Source organism: Columba livia, chromosome 2 (assembly GCF_036013475.1).
Source record: "Columba livia isolate bColLiv1 breed racing homer chromosome 2, bColLiv1.pat.W.v2, whole genome shotgun sequence".
NCBI classification, from domain to species: Eukaryota; Metazoa; Chordata; class Aves; order Columbiformes; family Columbidae; genus Columba; species Columba livia.
In genome coordinates this window covers 41334400-41359696 of record NC_088603.1, presented here as the reverse complement: position 1 = coordinate 41359696, position 25297 = coordinate 41334400, and the positions used below count along the sequence as shown (strand labels likewise).

General features: G+C 39.3%; 1 protein-coding gene across 8 annotated transcripts in view; it reads left to right on the top strand.

Annotated features, from left to right (window-relative positions):
- Window positions 1-25297, top strand: part of THRB (thyroid hormone receptor beta) — a 163091-nt gene that overhangs the window by 14189 nt on the left and 123605 nt on the right. For 4 of the 8 annotated variants that reach the window (XM_065051568.1, XM_065051567.1, XM_065051574.1 and 1 more), the window contains exons 2-3: window positions 3315-3461; window positions 18130-18159. The gene's annotated coding sequence lies outside the window, so the exon portion shown is untranslated. The remainder of the gene's footprint in view (window positions 1-3314; window positions 3462-18129; window positions 18160-25297) is intronic. The other 4 variants (XM_065051570.1, XM_065051573.1, XM_065051569.1 and 1 more) reach the window with 1 other exon arrangement.

Sequence of the window (25297 nt, the reverse complement as noted above, 5' to 3'; positions counted from 1 at the left end):
GGACACTCTGAGTGCTCTGCCCACAGGTGTGAGGCATTGAGGAAGGGGGGCATGGATGGGGCACAGCTTGACTGACAGCCAGACTGATCAATAAGAGTATTCCATCCCATTAGCATCATGCTTCATATTTAAGGAGAGTGGGGATCTTCTGGGGTTTCTCTCTTGCTTCTTGGCTTTCTTTACTCTCTTTGTCAGAACCGGGGGAGTTCCGTTTGGGACATTTAATTAGGCCTTTTGCCATTTTGCAGAAGCCACTGGGCTTTTCTGTGCTTTTTTCCTCTCTTCTTTGGGATCAGCTGTTGGGGGCCAGGTGCTGCTCAGTGTGGAGAGTGTTCATGAGGAATTGCATTGACTATCTTTTATTTTATATTCTGTTTCTATTTCATATATATATTTTATATATATATATATATATATATATACTAGTAGTGTATTAGTATTTTGTTATTTTATTAAACTGTTTTTATCTCAATTCAAGTTTCTCTCCTTTTGATTCTCTCCCCTATTTGGGGGGTGAGTGAGTGGCTCTCATGGTTGTATTGCTAGCTTGGGTTAAACCACGACAACAGGGAAGAAAGGGGGAGAAGCAGCCCTGTCTGTGCATCAGAGCTGTGTTTGGTGTATGTTTCCCTGGTTGCTTGATACCCAAGCTGGGCAGCACTCTCCAAAATGTCATGGCCATACCCAGGCTTGAACAGAAGTACCATGGTAAAACCTGAGTGGTGTTCCCAGCTTCCCAAAGAAATCTAACATGACTATTTCATCCTCATGAAATTTTCAAATATAATTCAAATATATTCCATAATTCCAGAATGTGGCATGTTGAGTAAAGAGCATTATTCTTAACAGCTGAGCAACATAAATTTCAACTTACAATCCAGATACTTTTCTAGTACAGCAGTATTCACAAAAAAAAAAAAAAAAAGCAGGTTAGGTGCATGTTTTTTTCTATATTCTCATAATTCCTTATTGTCCTTAAATTTGATTTTCCTTAAATATGCATATATATGTGTTTAGTCCTTACAAGTAAACATTTCAGAAGGTTATATGAAAAGGTGCACTTACCGTAGAGTGTGTTTATGGTCTGTAACTCTTAGAGTCACTCCAGAGCCACCACTCTGACAGCTGCTGAGATGTCACAAGGATCATTAGCTTCCATTTAACTTTTAAGTTGCCAATGAGCTTCACAGGTGTCTGGGAGGCTGTGCAGAATGGCTGGGAGCAAACCAGTGTAGGCTTACAGACAGATAGTGTTTTGAGTGGACATGATATAAGCATATTTTTCCTAATCTTCATTCTGCCATCATACTCCCCAGAGGAGCTTTTGAAGCCTGGCGATGAACTTAGAAATGTGTAAGGTAGCATTAGAAATAAGATTCATATGGAAGTAACAATAATGAAAGGGAGAGGATTTCACCACTGTCAGTGATTGTCTGGAGGTGAATTCCCCAACAGCAAAATCTCAAAGTGCTAGGAAGTTGTCTGATAACATATAGTAAAAATGAGCAGTTTACCTGCTTGTTATAATTGCAGGGTTGGGTTTACAGCTCCCCTTTCCTGCCTGATTCTGATGTGTAGCATTTAAATGGTCCGCATTGTTCATAAGGATAGTGCAGCAACCCAGCAAGAACGACAAAATTACTGTGGTGTGTTTGTGTTGTTTCATCCAAATAAAAGTCCTTCTTCCATTTGTTTCTGCATATATTTAAGACTGCATTTACCTCTTTGTATGTCTGTAAATGGTGCTTTGCAGTCATATGAAAAGAGATACAGTCTTTCCAGGATCTTGTAACATATTTTTATCTAATTATGGCTATTTTCTGTAGCTTTTATAATTTTTAACACTTTATTAGGAAAAGTGAACATAAGTGATTCAATCTTCAGTCCTGTCTGTTTACCCATGTTAGAAATTATTCTTTAACTCTGCGTGTTTGCTTTTTTAAGGATATCATGACTCATTATTTACTCATGGGTAATCATCTTTAGTAAACAGTGCATCTTGTGAGAGCTAATACAGAGCTGCATGTGTATCAGAGAGAGACCCTGCTATTCAAAAGTTCCAGCCAGCTGTCACCCCCACAGCTAATATCACCTCATAATATAGAGCTAGTTACAAAATACCAAAAATAGTGTTTGTGTTTGGAGAAACAGGAAAACTTGCAAGTAGACCAGAACTCAGTAACATGTACGACTTCAGGGCTGCAGCAAAACATACTCAGGCATATAATGCTACAGATTTCTATTTTGTGTCTGATATCTTACTGTGTTTGGTTGGTATTTTTTACTTTTTCAATGTATGAAAGAAAAACATGGCATAAAATAATTTAATCCTGTCCTTTTTCTGTTTTGAGAAAATATACTTTGTATCTGTTACCAGTTACTTTGCTTAAAATGATACTCTAGGTTGAAATTTTGAATCATCCCTGGCTAAGTGATGACTCTCTCGTTTTGTCTCCTACTTATAAAACAAGTGAAAAGATTTAGCTCATGAATTTTTCATGTAGGCCACAGATGTACAGTTTGGAGCCAAGTGCTGTCCTCAGTTATGAGCCAGTGTCACCAGTATAGCTGTCTTGAGTCAATGGCAGCATTGTGAATGTATTTCAGCATAGTACCGAGACTTAAATGTTTTGTTTCTATCATGCGTGTGGGGGTAAGAATTAAGGAGATGATAGAGAAACCGATTATAAAAATAGATGGGAAATAGGAGTTCATTTTCCAGTCCAACATGCTGCTGCCAGTACTGAAGCAAGAGTAAAACCATTACTCACTGCCCTGCGGGTGCTGCACCCTGCAATGAATGAGTACCATATTTTAAAATATCTAGTAACATAATGAAAAACTAAGTTGAAGCAGAAGTTCAGATCTTAATTAGTGAAACTGCCTTTCCTTCTGGGGTGCTGCCAGCCAGAAAAATCTGATTATATTTTTAATATTCCAAAATGGAGTTTTTACTTCTTAGGATCTGTCTATGTTGGTTTCACAGAGGGTGAGGAAAGGTGTAGGACAGGAGGCAGCTTTACATGCCTTCGTCGCCTGGTTTCAGGTTGGTAATATCCCTCCAAAGTTTTACTTTCAGGGCAGCCCTTAGCCCTGTATTCTTTCAGCCTCCAAGATTTTCTGTACTTTGAAGTTAAAAACCAAGTTAACCTTTGACTGAGAATTTCAAAATCACCTGATGGAAAGCCCTTCCCTTTCTGCTGCCTGATAAATGAGAAACCCTCCTCTGTATAAAAGATTCACAAAGCCTCTGTGGAAAAGACCTGAGGCTTTATTAATTCTGAACTGCACTTTTTCTGGTTAATTCTTTTTAGGAAGAAGAGACACCCCACATAGGTGTTTGAAGCTCTTCCTTGCTTTTTGACCTGGAAAGTTGAAAACTGGGCAAAAATAATTGGAGGGAAAAATGTTAATATGCTACTGTGATGTGAGGACCTTACCCACAGATGGGGGTCTGCCAGGTAAGTATGAGATTGCTCTCAGCCGTACTAGCTTGAGACCTGTCTGAAATAAAAGAAGAAAGCAAGCCCAAAGAAAATAAAATGGAAATACAGCCTACCACCCGCCCCTGTTTTTTGTAGTGTAATAAGGAAAAAAATTCCCTTTGCACTGAGAGAGCTTAAGGTGGTTTTGCTTCCTGTTACTTGTCTAATTCAGCATCTGTTTTCTGAGAAAGGGCAGAGCATCAGCCGCTGCTGTTGCCACAGTCCTCACCAGCCAGTGGGCACGGGCAGTCTTCTCAGCCCCTGTACAAAATCTCAATGGAAGGCAGAGAATGTTTTCTGGTATAGGAGTAGAAGGTGAATCTTATATTTGAAATTCCGATCATGGAGCCCCACATGAGCATTGTGAGTTTTCTGAATGAGTTTGTTAGCAGTTCCATGGATTTCTGTTCTCCTCATGTAATGCTTTTCCAAACTGTCATCTTCTGATCCTGTCGTTGGGGAGCTCACAGGCACACGTGTGCACTCTGCTCTGTCTTGGGGAGGGTTTAGTGTCAGTGGAGACCTGGCCACTGATACCACCTGGGTCAGCCACCCCAGCTGCTCTGTCACAGCAGCTGTCACTGCCTGACACCCACCCCAGTGCTCCAGTGAGAAAGCTTCATGTGGAGATGGCTCTCTGCTCTCTGTCAGACGCACAGGGTAGTGTCAGTGGGATGGTTCAGCAAGTGTGCAACTGTTCTTCTACTTCTTCATCATCTTCTTGTTGGTAGCGTGTGTTTTGCACCTGAACGTAGCACTGTCTGTGCTCATATGCTTGTGCTCATGCGCTGTGTGCTCATCCTGCAGACTGGGAAAAACAGAGATCCAGCTCTGAAAGCATTGGCATAGGACTGTTTTAGTAACCTTTCAGGAGGTGACACATACCTGGAAGGGACATTCTGTCTCATGCAGGCAGTGTTATTTATTATGGGATACACAGTAGGGGAAGACAGGCATGACACAAACTATCTGTTACTATCAGGAAAGGTCTTTGAAGAGAAATTGTAAACATGTTTGGCATATATACACAATAAAGTATCTCCTGTCAGACTCATTCTTTCAGTATTGCCTAATCAATTTGGTATGTTGCTTTTGAAGGTTTGATTTCTTTTATGCCTTGCATCTCCTTCTGGTACTCAGATGTCTGGCTGATGAGGTCTTTTGATGCTATGTGCTGTATTTATAGCCCTTATGAACTTGTCTTGCAAAATCACTAGTTTTTAATTACTTGCTTCTTTGAGTACTGAATCCTAAATATGCAGACTTGCTGGCACTTAGTGTTATTTGTCTATCACAATACATTAAAAACAATTCATTCTGTTGAAGCTCACTATCTTGAAAGGTTTAGGATTAAGATATCTCAAGTGGCAGCAGTGAGGTGGATAACAGTAGACAGATGGACAGAAAGATTGGGAAAGAAGTAACAATTTAAGTATCTTGGAATTATAAACTGATGTTTTACTGGAGCAGGTCTGCCATTACCTGTTTTGCTCTTTCTATGGGCAGTTTCTGATCTCCGCATCCACTGCTGAATGCCATTTTGGAAGTTTTCCTGAGTAAAATTGCTGCTGTGAAGGTTGCGGGAAGGTGACAGGAGTGTGCTTGGGGTTTTGTGACCGTGTTGATTCAAGCACCCAGCTATGCAGCCTGGTCAGTTCATGCATGTGAAGTCATCTTTGTAGCCACAGTGTTAATCATCATGGTTGGGGTTTCTAATTGTGCTCCGAGAAGTCAGGGATTGCTTGCTGCTGAAATGTAAGGCAAGGTAAGCACCTTGTTTTCTAAGGTGCATTTGTAGATTTTCTGTAGATATTCTTACATTCTGTATGATGCCTAGATTATAAAAATAGTGGTATTTCTAACTTTTAAACTTTTTTCTGAAATTCAGAAGAAGAGGTGACAGGGAATAGCACTGGTGAAATGGATTGACAGTCCTTGACGTTTGAAGTCTCAGCTTTTCTTTGTGGAATTCCCTGGATTTCTGTTTGCATTTTAAATTATTTTTTGTGGTGACTTAAACTTCTCAGAGAGGTTGTTAGACATAGAGTATGAGCCATGCTAACTGAACAAATAACATTGCCCATTGAAGCATGTGTGAATTGATATCTGCATGGCAACATAAAGACAGAACGGAAGAAAACAGGAGTTTAAGAATCTCAAGAATCCGATAAGTCCCCTCTCTTCTGCTACTAAAATATCTTAAAAATTGAGAGAAAGCTGATAAGGCATTGTGTTGGAGATAGGTAATATGCTGTACAAGAGCAAAAGTTTAGTGTTCAGCTTACATAATAGACAGGGGAAAATGTCACTGCAGATTATACTAGTTGCACTAAATGCATGTCTATTAAAAGCAATTTAACTTTTCCCTGCTGTGCTGGCATATAGAGCTGCTCTCTTTAGCGTTAAACCAACACAATTTCAGCTATGTTGAATGTTGTTTGTTTAGTTTGTTTGTTTTTTCCTGACAGTCTATGTCGGTTACTTTACAGAACTTGCTAGGAATTATGAATATGGAAGCTGAGTGATGAGAAATTGGGCTGCCGCCCCACCAGTCTCTGCTTTTCAGTGGTTTTGCACGTGAATGCAGGATTTTGTGCCATGCTACAGAAGCAATGATACGTAAAGTCATGACATAGTGGAATTTAAGAGTTTGGAAATGTCAATTCTTCAAGCCTTGTGCGGGCGAACTGCTACTTACGATAGGTTTGCTGGGTAAATTTTTTGAGATTCTGATCTTTAGCATTTATAGTCTGTGGTAGAAATATGATATACTTGGTTTAAACTTCTAGAGGCACTGTGCTCGAGATGGGTTGATGTGGCATGTGCATCACCATGTTAAAAAAGTAGACAAGCTTTTGTTGCCACTATTTTGATCTTTCTTCTAAAATACAGGCAGAAGTTGTTTAATTTGTGAGAAATGCAAAATATTATTCCCCCCCCGCCCAGCTGAAGAAAGAGACTTATTTTTGTGTGGATTGTTTTTAGTAACTTCTCAGTTGAAAATCCTTTCTGTGGTGTTTCATTGTGTTTTGTTTTAGAAAAGAAACCAGCCACAGTGGGCTTTTCATTTTCTCCAAATTATGGTACTGCTTTGATAATAGTTAAGGAATTTATTTTTTGCTGGTTTTTGATACTAGATACAGGATCTTAAATTTTCAAAAGTGACTCACTCGTGATTTGGCATAAGGCCATTTTAGAGTGCGTAACCTAAAACATCTGAAAGATGGTATTCAGTTCTTGGTGGAAACAAGGTTCCATTAAAGACATTTCAGTTTGTCAGCAAAATGCCCAGGCATCCAAAATGTATGTGCAAATATAGCTTGTTAGATTTCCTTTCAGGCTGTGCTTGAAAGCTTTTCATAAAAGTTAGAAGATTAAAAGCAAACAAAATTTTATATCTCTCTGTAATTACATAATACAATGTGATGATAATGTAATTTATTATAAAACAATTGCATTATTGCCTGTATTCTTGCAAAGGGAAGACAAGCTGGAATAACTGATCGCTAAGACAGAGTGTTAGATTTTGCTAATTTTTCTGCTACAGTCAGGCAGGTGGTGTAGTTGCATAGCTATCAGCTATTATGATCTTGGTTTCCTAAACCCCAGACAATTCTAGGTGGATAATAGGAGTCTCTATAATTTTCTCTTTAAAATCCTTACAACACTGAATGATTTTTAGTGGCTATTTCTCCTTTTTTTGCTTTTATCTGGTGATGGAACTACTACCAACAGGTGATGAGGCACCACCAAACATCATCTTGTCAGTCTGTGAATCTTCACGGCTGTGGCAGGTGAAGACAGTGGGAAAGAAATTCCCGAGTGGCCTGATATAAAACAAATGGGTAAATCTTATGGACCAAAACATCAAACCTAGCAAGGGTTCTCAAAACAGCACCACCAAGATCAAAAGTGCCATTGAGGAACAAGTTATATATCGATAGGGAAAAGTGGAACACTGTGTTTTTTCCCCACCAAGGAGGCATTTTGCAGACTTTTGTCATCAGTAAATACCTGTGAGGAGTGTGAATCAGTACCTTGTCACTGAAATACACCTGCGAAGACTGTCTGTAAGTATGAGCTTGATGGTGTGTTTCATTCTTAAGCACTGGTCATTTCTCTTCACTGCTAAAACAATGGGGAAAATCATTTGAACATCGTAAATAAGAAGGTCTGATTTCAAAGAGATGAAAACTATCACAGTCATCTTTCGTTTTAACAGCATTGCTTTCAACATAGCGTAGAATGAGAAATTAAAAAAATTATTTAGGAGTTCAACTTGGACACGCTCTGTGGGACAAGTTTACAGTTCATTGTTGTTATGAGTAAAGAAACCTGGTGAAAAAGGTAAGAAAATCTAAAATGGTTTAGTGAAACTGGCAGGTGTTTATCACAATGTCCTGATAAGAACTGTCAAGATTCGGTGGAAGACGTGTTCATAGTTAAACACTTTGATTCTTCATCGTTGAGGAAACCACAGAATATTCTCTCCAAGTTGTTAACGTTGCCTTCCAAACTGCCGTCCAAGATTTTGATTAAAACAGAGTATGCCTTTTGTGTAAAGAGATGTTGTGGCTGGATCTAATTAACGATGAACAATTGGAACCATGGGAGAACAAAATAAAATAATGATTCAGATAAGTTATAGAGCTTTTCCATTACATAGTCCATATGACCAGTCCCAAATATGAAAGTCATAGACTGAGCCTGAAATAAAACTAAACTAAATAAATAACAAACAAAATACCCCACCAAAGAATGTTGAAATATTATGTGAAACAAAAGCTCTTCTGGTTTGTAAAATGAAAAATACAGATTTTTACCCCGTTGTAACTTAGCAGCAATATTCAGTTGCTTTGTCATATTGTAGATGTGAGGCATTTGCAGAAAACAATTCCTTCCTTACAACCAGAGAGCAAAACAAGTAGGAAAGCTTTTTCTGAACAAATTAGAGAAAAGAGAAAGTAGGGTATTTTGTGCCTAATGTTGCCTGTGGACATGGAATCATGCATCAGAGTGATCAGGCTGGAAGATCATGAACCTCTTTCTCCCCATCATGTTCTCTCTGAGTTGCTTCCCCCCTCTCCTCCACCAGCGAGCTTTGGGCATCTCCTTTCTCCAGCAGCTCTAGGCTGTGGTGGGAGCGTGATGGGGGTGATGCTGCCCATTCCCTCCATCCTGTCGGATCAGGGCCACTCGGACTCCGCGCACCCTGTGTTTGCTGCACATATCTCACGCCGCTTTATTCCTCCCTGTGCATTCCTGTCGCGTTGCCTTCCTGCAGCACTGCCTGGTTCAGGGATCTGTGCCAGAAATCAAAAGGTTCTACATATTCTACATAGAAGACATGTTACTTGGGGTGTTGATGTCTGTTGCATTGCATCTGGATTTCTCTTGACCATCTAATTAATCATACTGCCTGTTTCCATGAAGCAATTAATAATAAACTGGTGTATTTTTTTCTCATCTATAGCACTACGAACTGTTTCAGTATGTCGAAGGGTAACCTTAAAAATCCAATAGATAACTCTGCATGCTGCTGCCCAGCAACAATTAATTATTTACAAAATTTAAGCAATTATAATGAATCAATGATTTTAGAGAAGAGGTTTGGGAAAGTAATTCCAATTTTATTCACCGTAGTTTCTTGAATAACAGTCAGATTCTCCCATTTTAGTTTAACAATAAGCTATGAGGATCGAAAGGATCTCAGGATAACTTTATGCAAAGTGTTTTGACTTTGTTTTTGATTCACAGCTCAATGTTTTATAGTGAGGAGCTGTAGAAATCTTCCTGACTTAACAAGAACAGAAACTGTTGTAGGCGACATTAAGTAAATAAAGAATGTGCACTAGATTGTAAAATAACTTCTTGTGTAGATTCTGTTCATGGAATACATCAAAGTGAAACTTGACATCCTCTTTAGTTCAGACAGATGGATACTTGAAGTCATCTTTGCTTTTGCATTTCTCTAGTCTTGGGACAAGCTGGCTGGTGGTTCACCTCAGAGCATCCTCAGACACAGCTGGAACTGGTGCAGGTCCCCTGGGGATGCCGTGCAGCCAGGCACAGGTCTCTGGTGCTCAGGGAATACTTGTCCTCAGGAGGCTGCTGGTGAAGCGGGAGATCCAGAACACCACCTGCATCCACAAAGGGTTGGGGCATCCCGCTCCTCTGTGTCTAGGTGTCTCTCTTGAACAGATGGACCAGCACAAAGGCCAGAACACGGTCTTTGTCCTTGGTGGTGTGTTACTCAACTGGTGCATTGTCATGCACGTGCTGCTGGCCTGATCTGTAGCAGGCTTATGGGTCAGTTGTTCTCTTGCTTGTCGTGCAACCATGTGGGCTCCTCAGTGGTGGCTGGTGGGGCCTGCAGGCACCAGCTTCGGGTCTCTGCTCTCATTTCACTGCCAAGCCTTGCAGCAGCTGACATGCTTTGGCTGGTTGCTGGAGCACATCATCTACCTTTAGTGTGCATTATTACTTTGGGCTCAAAGTTTGCTCTGCTCATTTATCATCATTTGCTGACTGTAAAACAGGTACATGCCACCAACTTCAGGCTACGCAGGAAAGCTTGGCAGAGATTGCAGGCATCCTCTAGGGATGACATGCATTTAAAATCCCTTTTATGGTAACATTATAAAAGGGTCCTTAGCGTAAGTGGTGATAATGCGCAGAGGATTTATTAAAAAAATATTTTGCATATAGTATTTCTTTTAATACATCCTCATGCATAAACCTTCTCAGTATAATTACAGCTTGGTAAATCCCCATTATTTGTTCTGTATTTTTAACAAAGGATTTGTCCGTTGCATTACAACTGCAAATACCTCATAAACCCAGCAGCTGAGTATTATCTGTGATGTACTGGGGGGCAGGGAAACAAGCAAATACTACTGTCTTTCTAAAAATACAGAAACGTGAATAAAGCCTTTTTTATGGAGCATCCAAAATGGGGAAAATGCCACTTTCCCCTTTCTTTCTGGTTGTGCATTCAAAAGTTTTCACTGTGAATGACTGCAATTTTGAATTTGAGTATTTTGGTGGATTTTTTTTTTTTTGGTAGAAATAAACATAAAAGGCAATCGCAACAGGTTGGCTTTGATACATCGCTACATAGTAGCTAAACAAATGTCTAAATCTGTCAGGTTGTCTCTTAATCAGAGTTTAGCCCAGTTCCACCCTTTGAAAAAACCTGAAGCTTCAGCCTGCTTGACCTTAGCTCCAGAAAATAAACCAAATATCATTTCTTAAGGATTTTATCTGTTAGCTTAGCCAGAAAATCTTGACTCAACAATGTTTTTAATTTAGTCTTAGTTGGTTATCACTAGCAAATGATGTCATTGTCACTCATGGTGTTTACCACCACCTCTCCACAAATGATGAAGAGAAGTTTGGCAGCTGTAGAGACCAATTAAAGGTAACTGTGTTTCAGTGAAGATTTATATGTAATGTATATACTGGGCATGAGGAGACATTTTCCAAAGCCCTTCTTAGAAATATCTAATTCTGTTTCATTGTCTATTTGTTGTATAGGCAAACAAAACTGGTTTGAAAACTACTTCCCAGCAGAATTGCTGGCCTGATGATTATATAGTGTTGTTGACCAATATGCCTCTAAAATCTTAACGGTACCATAAATAAGAAGAAATTGCTCTCTTCTCTATGTTTTTTTGCATTGGCTTTTGAATGGCAGATTGCCATTTTATTTATTCATAGGGTATTTTTCATAGCTTTCAAAATGTATGCAGAGCTTAAGGAAGCATTTCTTGCTCAAACCATGTGGTCTGTGCCACAGTTTTGAACTGCAGTGTGACAATATACTGGGACATGTGCTATACATGGGACTTAAATAAGAGCACATGCCATACAGGTAGAAAAAAATAGAAAGAAATGTAAAAAAAAATTCTTAAAAGTCAAAGTTAATGTACTATGGGCTAGTTCACTGTAATTCAATAATTTATTCATTACATGCATGTATTAAACCTCTGCTTTTGTAGAACTTTCTTGCTTTAATTTTGGATGGGAATTACCACGAGAGCTGCATTCCAGCGTTCAGGTGTAATAGGTGTCACCTGCCATCCCATGGAGAGCATGGTACCACCAACTTAGTTATTAGAAAGAGTACTAGAGAAAAAATATGCATTCTGGATGTATTGTGAGTTTGAGGCTTCCAGTCTTTAAGCCCCAGGATGTGTTGGGCTGGGTGCTCTGGAAAAGATAACGTAACAAAGTCTGTCATGTTTTATTCCAGGACTCAGTAATGACAATCACTGGTTGGTGATATTGTGCAGCAATATTTATTGTACATTTATCCTTGCAGATACAAGTCTTTTTAATTCTGCCGTCCCATAGAGACAAAGTAGGGGCAATTAAGACAACTGTAATCATTCTCATGTCACCGGGGTGATTATAAGCAGAAAAATACATGCTTTCTGGTACAAGGTTTGAAGGTCCAAGTCTTATCTCTTCTGCGGTTTATGCTTACTCAGACATATGGACAACGATTAAAATCAGGCATCTGGTGTAAAGCAGTCTGAATCTAAGGATGAAATGTCTCACCTTGTTTTGGCTGTCTCAGCTTGTCTGTGCTCTGTGTTCCTCTACAGTAAGGTTGAGGAGGAAATTTCAGGGTGCTGTTTGTACCACCAACCTCAGTAGTAGTGATTTCCACCAATAACTGCAGTATTTGGTTAAACATATGTGGGCTGTATACCACTGAGTCTCTAAAAGTTTCCATTTTACCACCTTCATAGGTTGCATTTAAAAGCTTGAAGATTCTCCTCAGATTTGGCTATTGTTAGTTTTTTTGTGATGAATACCAATAGTTCAAAAAAATGTTTGAAGGCTTGTTTGCAGCATCCTGTTGCCTTTTGTAATTGGGTTTTTGATCCTATGCAAGGTTTTCAAGCCTCAGGTGAATGGAAGGTTTCTCATTGACTACAATGTGCATTGTTGGGCTTTTGGTGGCACTGGGCTGGGCCCCACAGGAATGACATCATTAAATACCTTTCATTAGAAAATAATTTGATTTAGGGCATGTGATGATGTTCTGCACAGAGAAAATAACTGCCCTTTTCAGAGATCTGCTTAGTTCTCTTGATTTCTATGAATGCCTATGTTCCTTTTAATGGCACAAATAATATAATGTTTTAAAGGAGAAGAGAAATGTTTGAGGATTTGAAACGATTTTTGGTACAGTTTTTATTTTAAAAGTACATTAATTTATCTTTGTCCTTTTTTTAAGTTAAGGGAAGTTGTGACATTAACATTTTTAATGTAAATAAAATGTACTGTAATAGAACTTGAAGGTCTGATAGTAATCTTGTTCGTTCTTAATTAAAACAGAGAATTGTAATGGAGATGCTGGCAAAACAGGACTATAAACAATACTATCTGTGGACTCACTATTTACTGGAGGGGATAATAGCTTCTGGACAGTGTATTCATGGCATTTTCAGTATAAAGCATCTCTGAGGTTTTAGCTCTTTAGGGTGGTCTCAACAAACACACAACAGTAGCAATGGTTGTGTTTGTTTTCTCATTTTTCCACCTGTGAACAGTGGCTCAAGCTACCTGGCTGAAACTTAAGACTTTGAAGACCCAGGAGGAGGATTAGCTTCCAAAAAATCCTTGATGTTGGTGACAGCTGGTCAGCAAGAGCAATAATGAATGGTGAGGGAAGAAAGAGGAACGTGCCTGCACAAATATCACTTCCCTGTGGAGGACAGACATGAGACAGTGGCTCTGTGACTGGTCAAACTGGTGGTGCAGCAGAACAAAGACCACATATTCCTGTTGCAGTTGGCAGTTATGTATAGGCATGTATAACTGTGGGAGGGGGTTATATGCAGGTTTGGGCAATTATGGTTGATTTTTAATCAGTACATAAACCTTACATGGAACTATTTAACGTATTTTCTGCCTTCCTGCTATGATCTTGCCTTTGCCATCCAATCTGAACATGGGCTTTCTTCTAGCCTTTTATCCTGCAGAGCACATATACCTGCATGATAATTATGATTAGCATTGTACTGGTAGTAAACATTCTCAGAATGCATCTGTAAGTCCCAGAGTTTAGAGTGTGCCCACAGGTGTATCCACAGCCTCTGCGCAGAGACCCACAGAGATTGGGTCTCCCTAAGGAAATGCCAAACCATCCAAGACACACTGTGTAGAGTTTCAGGAATGAAAATGCCTGTCACAGTTTAGACTTTGGCGTGCTGCAGCCATGGCTTTTCACTCTACAAAGTGCATGGCACAACCTGCAAGCTACTGCAAGTGCTGGAACTGTGAAATCAAATGGCCTTGGGTGAAGACTGGTGGGGCAGGAAGAATTAAATTATGTTTCAGTGCCAGCCAGAGTTCCTTGCATCTTAAGGAAGAACTTTGCTGAAGGAGGTCGGTGAGACCCTCCTTCCCTCCTTCCCTCCTTCCCTCCTTCCCTCCTTCCCTCCTTCCCTCCTTCCCTCCTTCCCTCCTTCCCTCCTTCCCTCCTTCCCTCCTTCCCTCCTTCCCTCCTTCCCTCCTTCCCTCCTTCCCTCCTTCCCTCCTTCCCTCCTTCCCTCCTTCCCTCCTTCCCTCCTTCCCTCCTTCCCTCCTTCCCTCCTTCCCCTTGAGTTGTTTTTTTTCCTCACTAACATGCATTTCAGTTCTTACTGGGAGCTGCTAAAACAGCAGAACTGAAAGCCCAACTTACTGAAGTGCAATGAGTTTATCTCATGGTCAGGATTCTTGGTCCCCACCCCTTCCTTTTTACTTCCTCAGCTCTGATGCAATGAGAACTCAGTGGCCTTTCCAGGCCTGGTTGGCTTTCTGTGATCTTTTGTGAAAAAGGAGATCGTTGTTGCTTTATTTGGTCTTTATTAGTTGCTTTATTTTGCCTTGTGCTCCTCTGAAGATCAGAGCATCCTGTGGGGACTACAAAAGTAAACTGAAGTAAATTGTGGGATGATGGTGAATCTGTCTAGAAGACTGAAAAGATTTGCATCTTTATGTAACTTAAAAGAATTTCCCTGTAGTTGTTTCTTTGTAATTGAAGAGGTTTGTGAAGGATTTCAGGGGTCTGAAAGTAATTTTAAATAGAAATAGTGGGATTTTGTTGGATAATAATATATGTAGAAGAATAGTAGTGCCTTCATCCCTAGTATGATATCTGTTCAAAGACTTAGGCAGAATATGTCATTCGTATCTGAAGTTTTGAAATGCACCTGGATGCCTTTTCTCCTACTGTGTACTGAGTAAGTGCTGAATCATTTGGAAAGAACTTGTTTTAGCTAATTGGGTGTATTCACTATAGTGATCAAACCCATGTTTTGGTTAATGGCAAGATATGTTGCTTTATCTTCAACTTTGCAATTTCTGCTAAACAGCATGCAACAGGAAAGATGAAATAATAATGACTGAAACTAAAAGGAACACTTTTATGTGTACAACTCCATGCAGTCAAGAAATTTCTAAGTCTGGGAAAGGAGGAAATTTTCATCTGCATCTGTTCAGCTGTCTGATAACTTTGGCAGTATTAGTTTTCTGTGGTTTGACTGGAGTCAGTCGTGAGTCTTCTTTAAGAACACTTATGGACAGCAGCAATATATTGTTAAAACACTCTCTGTTGGTAGGTTTTTTAGTGTTAGTATTTACAAAACTGATTCATAAGGAGTTTTTCTCAAAAAGATAGAGCTTGCAAGAAGATCCACATTTTTTTGTATCTGAATTGAAAGGATAATGGTAAATACCTTGTTGAAATGACAGAGTCTTTTGTCGCTGAGTGGACAGTTGTCTGCTTAGTTTAACTTAATCGTCTTGATGTGCTTTTGAGGCAGCCTGCTAGAATCCCTCCAGAGTGCATCCAAAGTTAACACATTTGGTGACAGGCAGAAAGCACTGTTTTTACTGTGAAGAGGCATATGCTTAGAAATATGACACATCTGAATATTGCAATGAAAACCTTGGGTTTTTTTTGCCTGTGTAGAGATCTTCCCTTCCATCTAAGCAATGGGGCCATTAATGCATTTCCTTTTAACAGGAAATGTATTTTTATGTGAAAGCAAAGAGCCCACGTGAAACTCTTTGCCAAGGTGTCAGAGGCCGATAAAGCAGGAAGCCTGACAAGTCTTCTTTAGGGATGATTGAATGTTTGGAGCCTTGTTTACCCAGTGTAGTTTTGGGCACACTGGCGTGGAGACTGTCTCCACTTGGGTAGGAGCCACTTCATCTGAAGACAGAGAGAAGCTTCCTGCTGTGTGATGGAGAACAATAACAGGCCCTTCTTTTTCTGAGGCATGGTCCTCTTGGCCAAATGTCTACTGAGACCATCAAGCTAGGCAGGCAGCAGAGCCCATGAGAACACATGATGGGAGGTGTTCATGGCCTTCATTATAGCTTGTTCTGTTATCAACAGCTAGATCAGATAAGGTAAACTTATGCAAACTCTTTCTTTAAGCATGCTAGGATTTCTTAGTTTTTGATTGAGAGTCACAAACGCTGCCAAAGTCAGCTTTCATTCTTCTTTTAAAAGTATGTAGGATGAGTTAAATATGTTTCAAAGCAGCCTGTGCTGTGAGTGTTTCTAGCATAGAAATACTTCGCTTCAAAAGCTGTGGATCTTGTCACAAGTCCAGGATGACTTCTAGTCTTCTTCACACTTGCCTCTGTACCTGTTTTGTGGTTAAAACAGGCTATCCTGTTAAGATATTCCTTTCCCTGCCCACAAAGAACCATTATGGTCCCCTAAACTTTGTGCCGTGGACTGCTGTAGTATTGGGTCAGGTGAGTCATCAAGAATCAGACATAGTACATCCTCAGTTGCACTCTGGCTAGCTTCAATGGGTGTTTTGCATGAGAAAAAGTAAGAAGGATTTGGCTCATGCTGTGATAAATCCCACTCTCGATCCTATTGAAACCCTGTGTAGCATCCAGTGATACAACACCACCTGCTAATGTCCCTTGATGCACACAAAACCTTTCTCAAGTTACCTCTGCTGGCTGACCCATGCCTAAAGCCAGATGGGTAAATGTGAAGTAATCTGGTGTTGATGCATATTTTAATAGCTGATTATCAGAAAGAGCTGTAGAAATGTATGAGTTTCTCTTTGTTTTATGAAGTAATTGAATGACCTTATAGTTATTCCTCATCCTGTGTAAGTATACATGCACAGATACTCAGCGGTGGTAAATCAGACACTGGAAATGTGAACTCTGATGAGCTGATTCATAAAAATGAGATGTCATGCCTCTTCTCAAAATGGATATTTAATTTAATGAATTTCTTCACTTCAGGAATGTTTCAAGTTTACCTGTTCCACATCTGAAATAGGCTGATTTTATAGGTCACTCATAAAATACCAGGTGAACATACTCTAAATTGAGGGAAGAGGCATTTCTATTATTCACTTAATCTATGCTTCCTTTAGATTGACAGATTCACAGCCATTCCTAGAAGACCCTGTGATTAACCCCTCTGCTCCTCAAAACACATTATTTTCATTGCAGAGCATAGAATTAATCTCTTCACCCATTGCATTGATCACATGCTTTGAGGTCAAGCTTTGAATTTGTCCTTGACAAAGATGAACAAGGTCTCTCCTTGCTTTCCCTTCATCTGTAAATTTCTATCCCTACTGACTGATGGCTAATGAAGTGTACAGAAAGTGCTAGAGGTTGAGATGCTTTACTTCTGACTCAGCATGATTTTCTCCTGCTTTTCAACAAATACCAATAATAATTGTCAGATTTTATTAGACTTGGCTTTTTGTCTTCTGTTTCATGCTGTGTATTATGCTAATTTAGAAAATGAAGTAAGGGAAAGTGTGATTCTGTTCTTGCATATATTAGTGGCAAAAATGCCCATTTACCTCGGAGTTATCAGAATCCAATTCCCACTTATAATGCTGATGCCTGCAAATAGTTCGCCTCAGTTGTAAAGGACGGAACAAAAGTCACGACGAAATGAAAGGTTAATTAATATTTTTGCAGGCCTTGCAATTCATTGATTGTTCTGAGTCATGCCAGAACTTTCTCTTTTTCCATTTTTTTTTTTTTTTTTTTTAATTTCGTGATGTCTATTTGTAAGCTATTGACAAATGTGCCATTTAGAATGGCTTAGTTGAAGCAGATGTTTAATGAAATGGCTCGATGCTTGCATTCTTCTACAACTGCTGCTGACTCTACCTGTTTTGAGATTGAGCAGAAAATAGCTGCTTTGAAAGAAAAACACCTAGGAATGGACATACTGCAAGTCAAGTCTCTTATAACAGAAAATACCAAGTGTCCAATAAAAATAATAACAATACAAATACTGATCATAAAATACTGCTTGCAGTGAAAATAAACCTATAATGTGTGCCTAATCAGCCTTCAGTTTAGGTGATGAAATGAGTAGACCAGTTGTTTGTATTGATATTTCCAAAGCATTTCAAATGTTTGTTCAGAACAGCTAGTTGCGATAGTAAATAAATAAAGGCCTCCACCCCAAAGCGTTGAGAATGATTAACTCTCCAAAATAAGGGAAATTTATTTCAGTTATGTAGAAAGAACCCTGTAGTGTTGCTGTTAATTGAAGTGCAACTAATATAATAACTTCAGAAAGTACTTTTGTACCAAATGGATCTTTAATAGAGATTTCTTTACTTTTTTTTTTTTTCAGTGAAAGAACAGAAAATGAAGCTCTAATAAGGTAAGATTTTTTTTTTATTACACTTTAGTAAGATATTCAAGTTAATCAGAGGTAACTTTTAACAAGTATATTCAGCATTTCAGAGTAGATTCTAAACATAGTGTGGGTCAGTATGTCAAAACACAAACAGCAAGGAAACTATTGCAGAATGAGTGTAACAACATTTGCCTATTTTTTATTGTTACTAAGTCACTGTTTGGTATTTTAATCAAAATAAGATACGTGCATAGATTTGGAAACTTCTTTTTGCCTATAAGGAGTATACAAGTAATTTTTCAGCAGACTCTGGAGTTTTCACTACTCAGTCAATTAAAATCTTTATTTATAAGGAAAATGTTTTTGCAGTTTGAAAATTAACTATTAGAGTATATGCTGATAAAATAAGTAGCTTTGTAGTAAATTCTTGATTTTTGAGATGTGGTGGTGGGAGTTTATGAATTACACAGTTAAATAAATGTATCTGTAGAGAAAGAGTGAACTTTCCTAGCAGTGAATATTTCATCATCTGCTATGTAACACGACTCGGGCTGCTGCATTCTGGAAATGGATTCTCTATGCACCTGTTAGATAAGCAAAAGGCAGAAGGTCTTTTAATGCATTACCTACAGCAAGGGCTGCTAAAAAAGGGGTTTTATCTGTTTATTTTTTTAATTGCTGTGTTATATAGCAAATGAAGAAGCTACGTCAAATAACATAACCAGATGTATGATGGCAAGTTCTTCTGACAGGCAGCTGCAGTATTAACCTGTTCAGAACATTACAGTCATATGTAATTGTTTCAATTTCAATAGCAATTCACAGGATACTGAGAAAGGGAAGTGTTGTTTGCAACTGTTTTCCTTTACTCCCATATTTGCCTTTTCTGACTTTTATTGGTGGTTAAAGTAAAAGCTTGCAGAGTCATTAGCTGGATTTCATATACCTATTTCAAGTCAAATGCTTTCCAAATGATTAAAAGGAATGTTTTTCAAATCTGCTGACATCTTAAACCAGTAAAAGTCAATACATCTACATAAACTGTGTTCCTGATTTGCAGAGGGGCATCCTTGGAATAGGGAAGAGAAGGGCTAAAAAGAAAAAAAATAAGAGTTAAGCTATGCAAAATGTAAACTGTTTGAAACCACAAGTGAGTAGAAATGTGAAATATTAATGAAAAAACAGAAGTGTTGTGAAAAAGTAATGAGGTGTCATATCATCGTTTTTTTTGTTGTGGAAAATTTTAAAGTGATGTTGTAAATACCAGACAATTCAGCTTTGCATATTCTTACTCTGTATTAGTACGTGGAAAGTATGTGCATATATTTGCAGTTACAAAGGTGTGTGCATATATAATATATCTCCAAGACAGTGAGATGCTGCTGTTCTGCACCAAATCAGTGCAAATAATTGAGAGGTGTTCTGGAATAGAGTCTACTAAGGAACTTTATAATGTGTAGAGAATCATAGGGGTAGTACAGGGATTTAGTAAATGCCAGAAGAAATTCTAGTTCTGAGCAGTCTTTGTACACTGGTCTCATCAGTGTCCGTGATCCAGGGAGGACATAAGTCCTCCTTTCTGTCTCCTTACCAGGATGCAGCCATACAAGAACTGGGCAAATGCTGCAAAAACGAATTAAGCTAGCTCTGTTTGTAGTTGATCACCTAACACAAGAGAGCCTTATGTGAAGCCTCTGAATGCTACAGTAACATAAATGTCTAAGTAATATGCTTAAGTAATATAGCATGACAGCAGTAGTGGAAATTTACTCATTTTGTTTCTCAGAGTCACAACTGGAAGTATTTTAGGGTACATATTGCTCACTTCTGGATTTCTGCCTTGGCAGTGCCTGTACAAGTACTGGGTCATTCTGTTAGCAGGATTTTTATGTGATTTTGACATATGTATAGCAGAAAACCACCTGCCATTAACCATCTATTTCTTTATGAGTTAACTATTGTATTTAGTAACTACTGATTCAGTTTGAGCTGGAATATATCAATTAAGTTAAAAGTGAAACTCTCTGGATTGCAGTGCTATTTAACCCAAATTTCCAGGCCTTCCAAGTGCGTGCCTGCAATGGAAGATAGAAGAGCTTGTTAAAAGAAGATTCTTGGTGCCTTCCCCTCACACTTGAATTGACTTTTCTCTTGTGGTCTCTGTAGTCAAAAGCAATCCATGATAACCACCGCAGCTGCTGTGCGTTGGATTCAGGAATCCCTGTTTTGATTTGCCAAGCAGGCAAACTATTTATCTCAGGGAAGAGAATTTTGAGGTGTGATGTGGTTACTATCTAAAAATATCTGTGTAGGGAGGTAGGATAGGGCTCCAACAGACAAAAACACAGCAAGATAAGCAAGACGAGTTCACATTGGAAATATGATACCGTAGGTGTAATTAACCATTGGAAAGGCATAGAAAGGAATGTGGTAGATCACTTGGAGTAATTAAATCAAGATTAGATCTCCTTCTGAAATATCTTCTAGTAGAGTTACAAGTTTTTGTGCTTTGTAAAGAAATAGCTGCTTGAGGTGTTGCGGCCGGTGCCAAGCAGGAAGTCAGAACAGATTATCACAAGAGTTCCTTCGGGCCTTTAAATCCACATCTCCACCAACAAAGGCTCCGATGTGGTAGAGGTAGCCACAGGATTTCCAAAGTCAGAGCTGGAGCAGGTCACTCTTGTTTCAGTGGTGAAAGGGTGAAAAGTCTTTGAGCAGATCCTTGGAGAAAGGTGGTGGTGGGGACAGTGCTGTGGAGTTTTCAGGGTTTGTGTGCTGCAGTCATGCGTACTAGTACCGAGCCACTTTCTCCTCTTGTCTGGTCAGTCCACAGGCGCATTATTCTGCATTCTAATATATCACCTGATTTAGTCGCTTCCATTTGGAATTGAGAGCACTGAGTAGTAGTAATTTATCTATGATGCTTATTGAATCCCTTCTGTGATATAACAAAAATCCTTTAACATAGGATTTTTCTATAGCCAAATGCTGTATCTGCAAAGTTAATATCCATAGACGTAGAAAGGGCAGGTTAAATTTTTAGCAGATGATGTAGAATTCCTAATATAAAATAGTTTGCTTTCCCCCAAACTGAAAAAGAAATAACTTGCGTGCTTGCTCTGGGACCTGCATGGGATACCGTGGGGATGTGGAGGATACCTGTGTTTTGGTTTTCATCAGCTTCAGGGAAGTGCATCCTTGTTTTACCAGATAAGAAGCAGCAGATCCTTTTCATAGAAAATACAGAAAAATGGTTCATCAAAAAAGTAATTTTATACTAGAAGAAGCACAAAACACTGTGTTGAACAAGAATAGCCCTGACTCCTTTTTGTTACTTTGATAAGCTCATTAATTTCAACACCCCAAATTAATCAGGAGTTACTGTGTGAAATCTCAGAAGTGGAAAAATCCATCAACTTGAGCTCAGAGTTATGTCATCCTACTGCACTTACATAGTGTACCTTCTGTTACAGGAATGTGCAATGTAACTCCACAGTAGTATGACAGGAGCAATAGCTAAGAGAAGTGCTGGCCGTATGTGTGCATAAAAAATTGTTTTCATGTAATTCTGTCTCTGTTGAAAGACCTGTGAAAAAGCTTTTCTGTAAAACTTAAAGAAGCTAGAGCTATCCAGGGCAATTTGAAGGCGAGCCCAGGCATATCAGAGGGTTTTGTGTTCTAGTATACCTGGTACCTGACCTGCTGGCAAGTGATGGGCACTTGGTACGTGACTTGTTCTTCCCAGACTCTGGACATCCCTACTGCTCTCCCTCCCTGGACTAATGTGTACATATGGTTTACACATGGCAGTCTAAACCTGAATTGGGGAAATTATTAGACTAAAACAATAGGAAAACTAAAGTAGAGAATACTCTTGTGTTTGATAACTCAAAGTAAGGTGGCTGAGATAGGCAAGTCTGTGTTCCTGCACACAGAGGCAACACCTGCTTTCATGGGCAGCCAAGAAGAAGAGAAAGGTGAGGGAGGGCAATAGACTGGAAGATGATAAAAAAAAAGTTGAATTATCTTGCTGGTAGGTAAGGGGTTCACGGCTGTGGTAAAGTAGAAAGGAGAAAAGACTTTGGTTAATCAGGAGTCAAACATGTTTGGCTGGTTGCTGTGCAATAATAGTTGTGATTTTTTTAGTATGAAGTTTCTTATACACCATCTCTCTTGAAAATATATCACATACCTATGGTTTTCACAAATTCCTGATAGCCATAATACTGAATGTGGAGAGTGCTTAAAAACAAGCTTCAGAGTGTTAGTTTTTTGTTTGTTTTTGTTTTGTTTCATTTTTCACATGTTTTTGCTACCACTGAGGCACTCTTAATGGATACTTCAGTTCTGAAAAGGAGTGGAGAATGCTGTGCCATGGAAGAAAATTGCTGTCTCCATTAGTCAATGTATTTGAGCCATCAAACTTGTGCTGTTTTCTTCTGTGTGAAAGCTCATGGCTAAGTCATGTAAGGGAAAAAAGCCTTTTTTACCACAGAAGAAACCCCTCTAGTGGACAGTGGTACTCAGGGCTGCAAAATAGGTTTTGGGTATCACTGAGAGCTTCCCTGGCGTTTTTTTTCTCTTCAGGCAACACTGTAAAATCACTCCAGCTGACAAAAGGGAGTTGTGTTGAGGTCTGGGGAGTTCCTTTGGCTCGTTTCCAATGCACTACTAGTCCCAAATTTGTTATGTATATTGAAGAATGGCGCTTGCTTTAAAAGCTCACTTTTACTGCATTTAAAAGGTATTGAATCTTGGTCCCTGCACTTTGTTTACTGAATAACCCTCTACAAGAATCTATGACTTTGCCTGGGTAGCTTGCTGTTCTCTTCTAAGAAATAAATATACTTTTTTAAAACAATTATGTTGTAAATTCACATGCTGGGTTGGAGCACAGTTCTGTGTAAAGTACCCTGGTGCTTATACTGTGCTGGTGGTGTCTGCTCGGATGAGAGTTAAGCATGCTGTGCTCGCTGTTATATAACTTTGCAAAAAGTGTCAATTCAGGGAAATTCTGCTGCCATGAGAGAACGGGAGCATCGGGAATGTTCTCTCCCCCGTAATGGAAATGTGGCTTTTGGTGACTAGTGCATTTAAAAAATAGCAGATTGTGTGTATGAGCTCATAGATGGAGTCCAACCTGAACATCATAACAATGGGAGGGTGGATGTGGCTGTGGTAGCAGCAGGCTGGTGCATGTGTGGCTACTACCAGAAGGGATTTGCAGCCGGACAGTGTTTTGTTTTGAGTAACCTTTAGAACGCTGCTGCTGAAAAATTGTCAAGTTGGCTGAACAGATCAATTCCCATCTGCGGGAGGGACAGCTGTTCGTTTGGCTACATCTGCTTCATTTTGCTGCGTAGGACCTGCCTGTGGAGAAGAGGGGCAGGTAAGACAACGTGCACCGTGTCAGAAATTCTGTTCATTTTTTGGCATTACGGAAATGGTTGTGCCTCCTGAATGTGGCGGAAGGGTGGGTTGCTAGTCTAATCCTTCTACCTTTGTCATTTCACACAGCAGCCTGTCTATTTCAGCCCAGAGGGATCCTGTTTACTACAGAATATTTTGGATTATTGTACCCTGCTACTTACACTAGCCAAAGCCTTTCCTCCCCCAAAATATATATTTCCATGAAAGTGTATGAGAATGTGAAATGCGCTCAGAAATATGCATGCAAACATACAGCTAGTTACAGACGTATGGATAACAAGGTAAATTAAAGGTTGAGAAAGTTAATGTTCACTGAAAATCATCAGCTGTCATCTCTTTAAGCAACATGTACCCATTCTCTGCCTTTTGGCCCACTTTAAGGGTCCATAGAAAGCCTGTCTAGAAGCTGCTAAGGATCTAAATGATGTTACCTAGATTTGCTTCTAGGTCATTCTCATTCAGCAGCATCCTCAGAGCAAACTTTGGTTCTGCTGTTCCAATTTCCCTTTAATCCAGTGCTCTTTCTCTAATCACGTCCTATATATGCTTGGACTTTGAGTCCCACAGCTCTCCCTCTCTCCAAGTTTAGGGTCTCAGTTGTTTGCACTGTTGTGCAGGAGACTCTCTGAATGATTTAATTTTGTCAGCTGAGGTAAATAGACAGTAAAAACATATGCTGCAGTACAAAATGTTCTCTAATCACTAATTTGACAAGTGCAGTTTAATTATTTAGCATACCTTGTAAAAGTAATGAAGTCCTAGTAACATGAGACTTAACACTCTCCTATTATTTTTTCCCCGAGAGGTGGGAAAAGACTGCTATATTTTTGTGTGCAAAGTGAGAGCATCCAAACTAATGAGATTCAACTGAGAATATGTGAAAGGGGCTGGAACCTTTCAGTGCTTCTTAATAGTTTCACTGATAGGTAGTAAATCCAAGAGCATCCCACAGTTAGACAAGATTCTGCCTGTGTTGGCAAACCAGAAGATGCCGTTTGATGCTTTGCCAAAACAAAACAGTTTCCTTGGCCCAGCTGTATTTTTATTGAACGTGTAACTTAGTAAGAGGAAAGAGGTGAAGAGGTATCATTCTGAAGAGTTATCATTCAAAAGAATTTTCTGTAGCATGATAGATTTCATGTTGCTACAAAATAAACATTTAATCAGTGCTAATATTTTTGGTTGCCCCAGGCAGTGAGACATGTAGAAGTTCTACTTTTTCCTCAAGTAAGTGCGAATGCAATCTAGCGAGAAGTTCAAAGTAAAATGTGTGTGTGTCCTAGAGATTTTTTTAAAAAAATTGATTTTAGGAGCAGCCATCCAGGATTGATGGCTGATTTTGGTCCTGACAGAGAATTGTTTGTCTCTAAGTTAAAAAGCCCCCCTCCCTAAGAAAAGGAAAGGAACCCAAAAAGGTAAATGTAAACTGAACTGCAAGCCAACATGCCTGTTTGATTGGTTTGACTTGTATGGTAAGCTAGATCAGTAAAAATTACATTGGGGAGAAAAAACATAAAAGAAAAAGAAGAAATACAGCCTCCAATGCTTTGCTTTTCCATCAGAAAGCTGCCTCAACCATGGCAGCCCAACTCAGAGACTGAAGGGGATGGTCTGGTGACTCCGGAGAGTGGCACTTACTCATTAGTTTCTAAGTTCTTGATCTTACGTGATATACTGAGCTCTTTGTTCAGAGGCTTCGCTTGTGTAGTACAAAAGGATCTTGTATGCAGGG